The following is an 8,384-nucleotide window of genomic DNA, read 5'->3' as shown; positions in this document are numbered from 1 at the left end:
GCCTGACAAAGTATTCTCTCAGTTGCAGATACATGATGTGTGTGACTCACGACCCTGTGGTGGAGTCAGACAGGCTGAACAACGGGCAGACGGACAGGCAGACAGTCAAACAAACAAACAGACAGACAGACAGAAACACAGACACACCGACATACATTCAGGCAGAAAGGAAAACATCAGACAGACAGACAGTTTGGCAGACAGACCAAAGGACTGACTGAACCTCAGACAGGCAGCCGATTGACAGAAAGACGATTTGCGGACAGACTGACGGACAGACAGACGTACACTATTCAGACGGATAGACTGCTGCGACGTTACCATGACAGCGGGGCTCCGCCGTGCCTGCTGGGAAAACACGATGCTCTTCACTTAGGCAGGAACCAACCGGATTAGATTGTGCATCTACCTGCATCCGGCACTCTAGCACTAACCACTGCCCCTCCATTACACCGCGCACGTATGGAAGGAGTGAGGGGACGAGAGGTGGGCGGGGCGAAAGCATGGCTGCGGGTCGACTCCACCCTCTGACCCCCCGAACTCACCACTGTTTCTGGGTCACCGCACCGAGCCGCCTGAGACTGAGTCAGGTCAGGTTTATGTCATGTCACCGAAAAAAACAAAAAAAACAGCAGCACCTCAGTGGCACCCGTGGGTGTTATGCACTCAGAGGCACTCGAGAAAACACAACGGACAAACGACGACGTCATTCACATGGAAATATAACATAACTCATCGTATCATATTCACATTATATCTAAATATAAGGTTGACGTTGACCAATAATAATACGCCCGAAAGTCAGAAAGTTGTTTTGTCATGGTTTTCTTTCACCGGGACTCTGTACCGGTGCGCACGAGATCCAGCAGACTCGTAGATTAGATGGAATGCACCGCCCGCGACAGAACACACACGTTAAACGCATGAGCTAGTGTCTCGTGTTTTTCCCTGAAAAACAAAAGCCGTTTAAGGGAAGAGGATTCAATTGCTCGACTAAATACTATGCACACACACAGACACACACACACAGACACCCGTCTGCTCCCCGCCACGTCCCTCCCCACAGTGTGTGTGTGTGTGTGTGTGTGTGTGTGTGTGTGTGTGTGTGTGTGTGTGTGTGTGTGTGTGTGTGTGTGTGTGTGTGTGTGCATGTATCTCCATGTATGTGTGTGTTTTTGTGTGTCAGTGTGTGTTTCTTTGTACAAGTGTGTGCCGTGCGTGTGTGTTTGCACCCGCTTGCACCTGTGTGTGTGTGTATGTGTGTATGCATGCATATATGTGTGTGTGTGTGTGCGTGTGCGTGTGCATGCATGCGTACGTGTGTGTGTACGTGTCTGCGTGTGTGTGTTAGTGAACCTCAGGACTAATGATGGAGGATGAGCTCACCGTCATGCCCGCAACGCCAACCTCCTCACATCATTCAATTACAGAGGAGCACAATGAATCATTCTCCTCTCTCTCCCCTCCCTCACTGTCTCTCTCTCCTCTGACACCAACCGAGGGGAACCGAGCCGAGGAGGGGGGCCTTTCATCTCTCCCTTTATAATGCGGCGGGAGAGAGGGAGGGAGGGAGGGAGGGAGGGAGGGAGGGAGGGAGATTAGGGAGGGGGGAGGGGTTCTGTGGACGGTGGTGCCATCAATGAAAAAAATCGTAGAGGAGATCTCATTATGGAAAAAGTGACACATTGGTGTCCCTTGTTGAGGGAGGGCTGGAGGGGGGCTGTAGGGGTGAGGGTCGGAGGGATGGGGGGGGGCTTAAACGAGCAGGACGGCAGCCCAATGACTGGCCGCCACACCGGAGGCAACGGCATCAGTACCTCCAGCCCTGTGACTACACTCAGCTGACGGCTGCTATCTGCTAATGCATGACCCGCTGTGTGTGTGTGTGTGTGTGTGTGTATGTGTTTGTGTGTTTGTGGCTGCGTCTATGTGTGTGTGTGTGTGTGTGTGTGTGTGTGTGTGTGTGTGTGTGTGTGTGTGTGTGTGTGTGTGTGTGTGTGTGTGTGTGTGTGTGTTTATGGATCAGATGTATCTGTTGTTGTCCCAAGTACAAACCTGTTCAGTCAAACACACACTCTTGCACACACATGCACACACACACTCACTGCAGTCCCACTGTAAATGTGTCAGTCATGGGTCTCTTGGCATCAGGCAGCCTGTATGAACTTCATCCCTCCGCCACCCCCCCTCTCTCTCTCTCTCTCTCTCTCTCTCTCTCTCTCTCTCTCTCTCTCTCTCCATTTTCGGACATTCGAGAGGAACTGCAAAGAGCAGGGCGTGTAGAATAGAAGCAAAATGGTGGCGTCTAATGCAGAGCTATGTTTTGCAGGATTATCAGAGACTTAGACAGGATCCTCACAAAAAGAGAATTTCCCTCGTGGCTCGACTCAAATCTTCCCCCAGGCTTAGATAACCCATGAACAGCCATCTTTTCTCCACTATGCGAGACAATGTGTATTTTCAAAGCCAGTCTCCGAGGTCAACCTGCAGGCTTTAGAAATTAAACAAAAGGAGAGGCGCGATATAGTATTTTTCCTATTGTAAAGCACATGGGAAAGTTATACGTAAGGTATGTCTGGAAGGATAATAATATGGATACCTTGCCCTCTTTTAGGCCTTCAGACAGGGCAAAATAATTGCATTGGATCCCAAGTCAGATATTTAATCTCCAACTGTATACACCCTGGCCAGCACGGTGATCCCACATTCTCACAAGTGATTGTGTGTTTAAAAAACAATCAGTCCAGGGCTTTCAATAAACCCAGAGTCGGGCACACGGCAGAGAACAATTTGTGGTTTATTTGACCAGTGTTGGTTTGGTTTCTTCTTTGTTTAAAACCTCAATTCATAACAGCCCTATGGCCTTTCCCTGTCAATAGTCCAATATCAACAGTTTGAACTCTTGATAGGAGAGCCAACTCGGCTAAAGGACACAAAATGTAAGTCATTAATGTCATGAATTGACTGTAATGAATGGACGTAGAATTGACCTTCTAAAAGGTTTAACCTGATTCTTGAATTACTTTACGACATTAGCGTGTGTTCATGTGTGGTTGTGTGTACGCGTGTGTGTGTATGTGTAAGTGGAGGGGGCGGGGGGGGGCAAAGTCAGGGGCAAGTACATTTAGAGTACAGCTAAGTGCTAAAGTATTTCATCACTTTGAATAGTGTTGTCAGATTCCCAACAAGGAACTTTACCCGGTCGACCAAACATCCCCCCAGCAAGCCAGCCATCCACTCAGCCAACCAGTGATCCAACCAGCCAGCCAGCCAGCCAGCCAACCAGTGATCCTACCAGCCAGCCAGCCAGCCAGCCAGCCAGCCAGCCAACCAGTGATCCAACCAGCCAGCCAGCCAGCCAGCCAGCCAGCCAGCCATCCACTCAGCCAACCAGTGATCCAACCAGCCAGCCAGCCAGCCAGCCAGCAAGCCAGCCATCCACTCAGCCAACCAGTGATCCAACCAGCCAGCCAGCCAGCCATCCACTCAGCCAACCAGTGATCCAACCAGCCAGCCAGCCAGCCTGCCAGCCAGCCATCCACTCAGCCAACCAGTGATCCAACCAGCCAGCCAGCCAGCCAGCCAGCCAGCCATCCACTCAGCCAACCAGTGATTCAACCAGCCAGCCAGCCAGCCAGCCAGCCAGCCAGCCAGCCAACCAGTGATCCAACCAGCCATCCAGCCATCCAGTCGACCAACCAACCAACCACCCAGCCAGCCCGCCCAGACGGGGCCTCTGTGATTGCACAAGGACTGGACTCCTGCCAGGTTACGCAACACGGAGAATAGGTGAACCCAGAGGAGCGGGGTCAACATGGTGGGGGCCTGCGGCAGCACGGCCCCGCGCCCCAACCCCCCCCCCCCCCCCCCCCCCCCCCTGCAGCCGGAGCCGGAGCCGGCGGACTGCCGCTCCGCAGGGAAGGCGCTGTGCACCCAGACCGGGCCCTCCTGAGAAGGGCTGCCGAGTACTGCCCCCACTGCCCCCCCCCCAGTGGACGCTCCCTCATCCCTGTAAGACGGACCGCTGGATGTAGGCGGACCGGGACTGTGTGTGTGTGTGTGTGTGTGTGTGTGTGTGTGTGTGTGTGTGTGTGTGTGTGTGTGCATTGTGGACACGTTCATAACTTCTGCGTGTGTGTGAATGTTCGTGTATTGCGTCAGTGCCTATGTGGACGTATACACATTGTGTGTACATAGGTGGGTGCATGTCAGAGAAAAACAGAGAGAGAGAGAGAGAGAGAGAGAGAGAGAGAGAGAGAGAGAGAGAGAGAGAGAGAGAGAGAAGGCAAGAAATCAAGGGATCTCAAACCACAAGATATTTCAGACCTTGGGGGTGAAGTCCCGTAGTAAAAGGTCAGAGAAGGGCGGGGGGGGGGAGCAGGAGAAAGTAAATAGCGGGCTACAAACATAGGAGCCTAGTCTTTCTGAAAGCCTCCTGCAGAATCCTCCGCGGAAGCCAACCGTAAAATTCCTCACCCAGGCCACACTGCCATTACTTGGGTGGCTGGGAGGGAGGGAGGCCCCGGTCCCCCGGCAACCAGGCCTTTCTGGATGCCTGTGCGTGCGTGTGTGTGTACTGTAGTCGTTGCGTGTGTGTGTGTGTGTGTGTGTGTGTGTGTGTGTGTGTGTGTGTGTGTGTGTGTGTGTGTGTGTGTGTGTGTGTGTGTGTGTGTGTGTGTGTGTGTGTCCCATGTGTAATTAAAGGGCCGCGCACAGAGGAGGCAACGAGGTAGAAGGCTGATGCAATGCACGGAAGCACAGGAAAAGGGGGCCGAGGAGAACAGGAAGGAAGGGAGGGAGGGAGGGAGGGAGGGAGGGAGTGAAGGGTGGGAGACAGGGAAGGGAGGGAGGGAGGGAAGGGTGGGATAGAGACGAGGGAAAGGAGGGAGGGAGGGAGACGAGGGAGGGAGGGAGGGAGAGAGGAAGCCAGTGAGAGAGGGAGGGAAGGAAGGTGGGAGAAAGGGAGGGAGAAGGAGGGAGAGAGCGAGGGGGAGGGAAAAAGGGAGAGAGAGAGAGAGAAGCATGGAGAGGAGCGAGAGAGTGAGGGAGCCGAAGGAGGAATTGTTGCTTCTGGGGATCCAGCTCTCCAGGAATGTGCTGACAGTCCTGTCCCCCACACGCACACACACACACACACACACACACGCACACAGGGTCGGGAAGGGGGGAGCGTTGCATTCTGGGAAGTCTGCAAAGGTGACGCACCACCTGTTTGGTTGGGCTACCACCTGGTTCCAATTCTCGATCCGATGAGGGACTAGCTTCTTTGTGAGCCGCCATGGCTGTCGCATTTTGGTTCATTCTGCCTACATTTCACCCTCCCCTGATTTATTTCTTCATTCTTTCTTTCTTTCAAGGGCAACTCAGCCTTCTTAGTGAATAAATAGATTTTATTGGTTTTTCCCACCGTGGGAGGAATACGGCCTCACTGTGAAGATGATCTATTTTCGTCTCTGAAAAGAAGAAACGTCCACACACAAAAACACACACACAAACCAATAAAACACACACACACACACATGCATGCACGCACGCACCCACACACACATGCGAACACACACACATGTAAACACATAGACATACACACACATACACACACAAAAACACACAACACACACTGACACACATATGCAAACACACACACACACACACACACAGAGCTGGGTGGGGGTGAGGTGGTGGTGGTGGTGGTGGTGGAGCCTGAACAAACGGTCTATTTGTGAACGGTGGAGGGAGTCAGGTGGTGCGTCCTTGAAGCTGCTTGCTGCAGCAGCGGACATCGCCCGGCGACTGCGTTGCTAAGTGCCGTATACAGTTACAATAGATAGAGCATTCACAAGGATAGCTGAAGGTGGAGGGGCAGGGAGGGAGGGAGGGAGAGGGAGGAGGGAGGGGGGGGGGGGGGGTGATGGTGAGTCAGAGCCTATTTGGAAGGTAATTTCATCTCTGTGGGCTGTATATCTTTTCATCAATGAAAGAAAAGCATTTTTCCCCAAATCAAAACCAAGGCCCAGAAGAGAACAAAACCAAACAGAATGGAAGGAAAAGAAACGTATCGAAGCTGGAATTAGGTCCATTTGAAAAGGAGAGTGGGAGGTAAATCGTCCCTGGGTTATTTGTTATTCTCTATGGCCCATTCTTCCTGTAGAGGTGGAGTGTGTTCGGTACAACGTGACCCCGGAAATGGAATATGGAATTGGGTCGACGATTATGGGCGGAAAAGCATTCGGCTTTCAGTCGATGTCCTGTCTTGTGATTACTGACAGGGTTCTTTTCGACACACTGCATAACTTGTCCCATAAATCTTTCTTGCAACACTTACACTTACTCTCCCTCTACATTCCTTTTAAAATAAATGATTACTTTTGTGTGTTCGGGACAATGAGGGTTTCAGAAAGTGCAGCAAGCTGTGTGTGTGTGTTTGAGTGTTTCTGTGTGTGTCCTCGTTTGTCGATGTGTATTTGTGTGCGTGTGTCTATGTGTCCCTGTGTGTGTCTATGTGTCTGTGTCTGTGTGTCGTGTGTTATTGTCCGTCTGTGTGTCTGTGTGTGTGTGTGTGTGTGTCTGTCTCTGTGTCTATGTGTTCCTGTGTGTCTGTGTGTCGTGTGTTATTGTCTGTCTGTGTGTCTGTGTGTGTGTGTGTGTGTCTGTCTCTGTGTCTATGTGTTCCTGTGTGTGTCTATGTGTCTGTGTCTGTGTGTCGTGTGTTATTGTCTGTCTGTGTGTCTGTGTGTGTGTGTGTGTGTCTGTCTCTGTGTCTATGTGTTTCTGTGAGTGTCTATCTGCCTGTGTGTGTGTGTGTCTGTCTGTCTGTCTGTCTGTCGGTCTGCCTGTCTGTCTGCCTGTCTGTCTGTGTGGTTGGGGGCCCGCGGCCAGTGACATATTGAAGGAGCGGGGATGGGAGGGGAGAGAACGTTGGCCGGTTTCGCGACGGTCGGCCATCAGGAGACAGATCTCTGTAGCGCCATGTGTGTCCTGGAAAACCAGTGGCACGTCGGGGGTTTTGGTTAGCGCTCTGTTGGCAGCGACGGGACTTACACAAACATGTACATGAGCGGCGGAGCCATTCCACATTCTGCTGCATGACTATGGATCCCGGGTTTATTGACCCAAAGAAAGCTAATGAGGCGCCCTGGCATGAAAAACAAAACCATCAATTAGCATGCAAAGACAGAGTTTATGCTAAACGACAACGGCTCGACTTGGATCAACCGTCTTGAGAAAAGTGGTTTGTTTTTATAGAACGGACTTGAGTCGGCCGGGAGTGAAACAGGGGTCAGGGCGGCGGTGCCGACTCGGATTGTAATTTTGGCTGGGTCGCGCGCCAGCTCCGCGGTCTTCTGGGCGAGCGGGGAGAGAATGCTGTGGTTCCCCTTGGCCCGTCGTCGGCCACACTCCCATGCTAATGTTCTAATGTTCTCCAGCGCTCCACGGTCGGCTTGTGGACCCGGGTTCGAGTCTCTGGCCCGCTGGCGAACCGCGGCTCGAGGTTATTCAAGGACATGAGGGCTGAACCCCCTCACCCCCCCCCCCCCCGCTGGGCTCCAAATCACAGAGCTTGTACGGTGGGGGAAAAAAAAAAAAACACACAAGCCTGAGCACTTACCCCTTCCATGCTTTCACTCTCTCTCTCTCTCTCGCTCGCTTTCTCTCTGCCTCTCTCTCCACCATCAACACACTTTTTGCAGAGCAACACTCAAACCCCAACCTCAAACAAGGAAAAGCTTGTGTGTGTGTGTGTGTGTATGTGCACGTCAGTGTGTCAGTGTGTGTGTGTGCGTCAGTGTTTGTGTGTGTGCGTGTGCATGTGCGCGTGCGTGTGTGTGGTCATGTCTGTGTGCTTACATGCGTGCATGCATGTGTGTGTGTGTGGTCAACAGTGTGTGAATGTGTGTGTGTTTTGCATTCGCTCTGCACATCCTCAAAACATCACATGCCATGGGTCCGTCTCCTCAGGGTTGAACGCCGTTTGGGTTCCTTCTCCGCTTCCCTCTTTTTTTTTTTTTTTTTTGTGCGCTCGCTCTATCGGTGAACACGTTGTCATTGTGTTTGTGCGTCGTGCGGCACGGTGCGTCAACGCTCACTGCTACTTTGGGTCGGTGTGGAGGAGTCCAGCCCCCCCCCCCCTCCCCAATACACACACACACATACAACACCACCTCCTCCCCCCTTGCAGAAACCCATGACCCTGGTGATGAGCAAGAATGTTTACTTTTCTGTAGCTCGCCACATCCCCACACACACACACACACACACACACACACACACACACACACACACACACACACACACACACACACACACACACACACACACACACACACACACACACACACACACACACACACACACACACACACCGACCACCACAGCCACATCCTCCT

This window comes from Gadus chalcogrammus, chromosome 21 (assembly GCF_026213295.1).
Source record: "Gadus chalcogrammus isolate NIFS_2021 chromosome 21, NIFS_Gcha_1.0, whole genome shotgun sequence".
Taxonomy (NCBI): Eukaryota; Metazoa; Chordata; class Actinopteri; order Gadiformes; family Gadidae; genus Gadus; species Gadus chalcogrammus.
Note: the sequence above shows the minus strand (reverse complement) of the source record.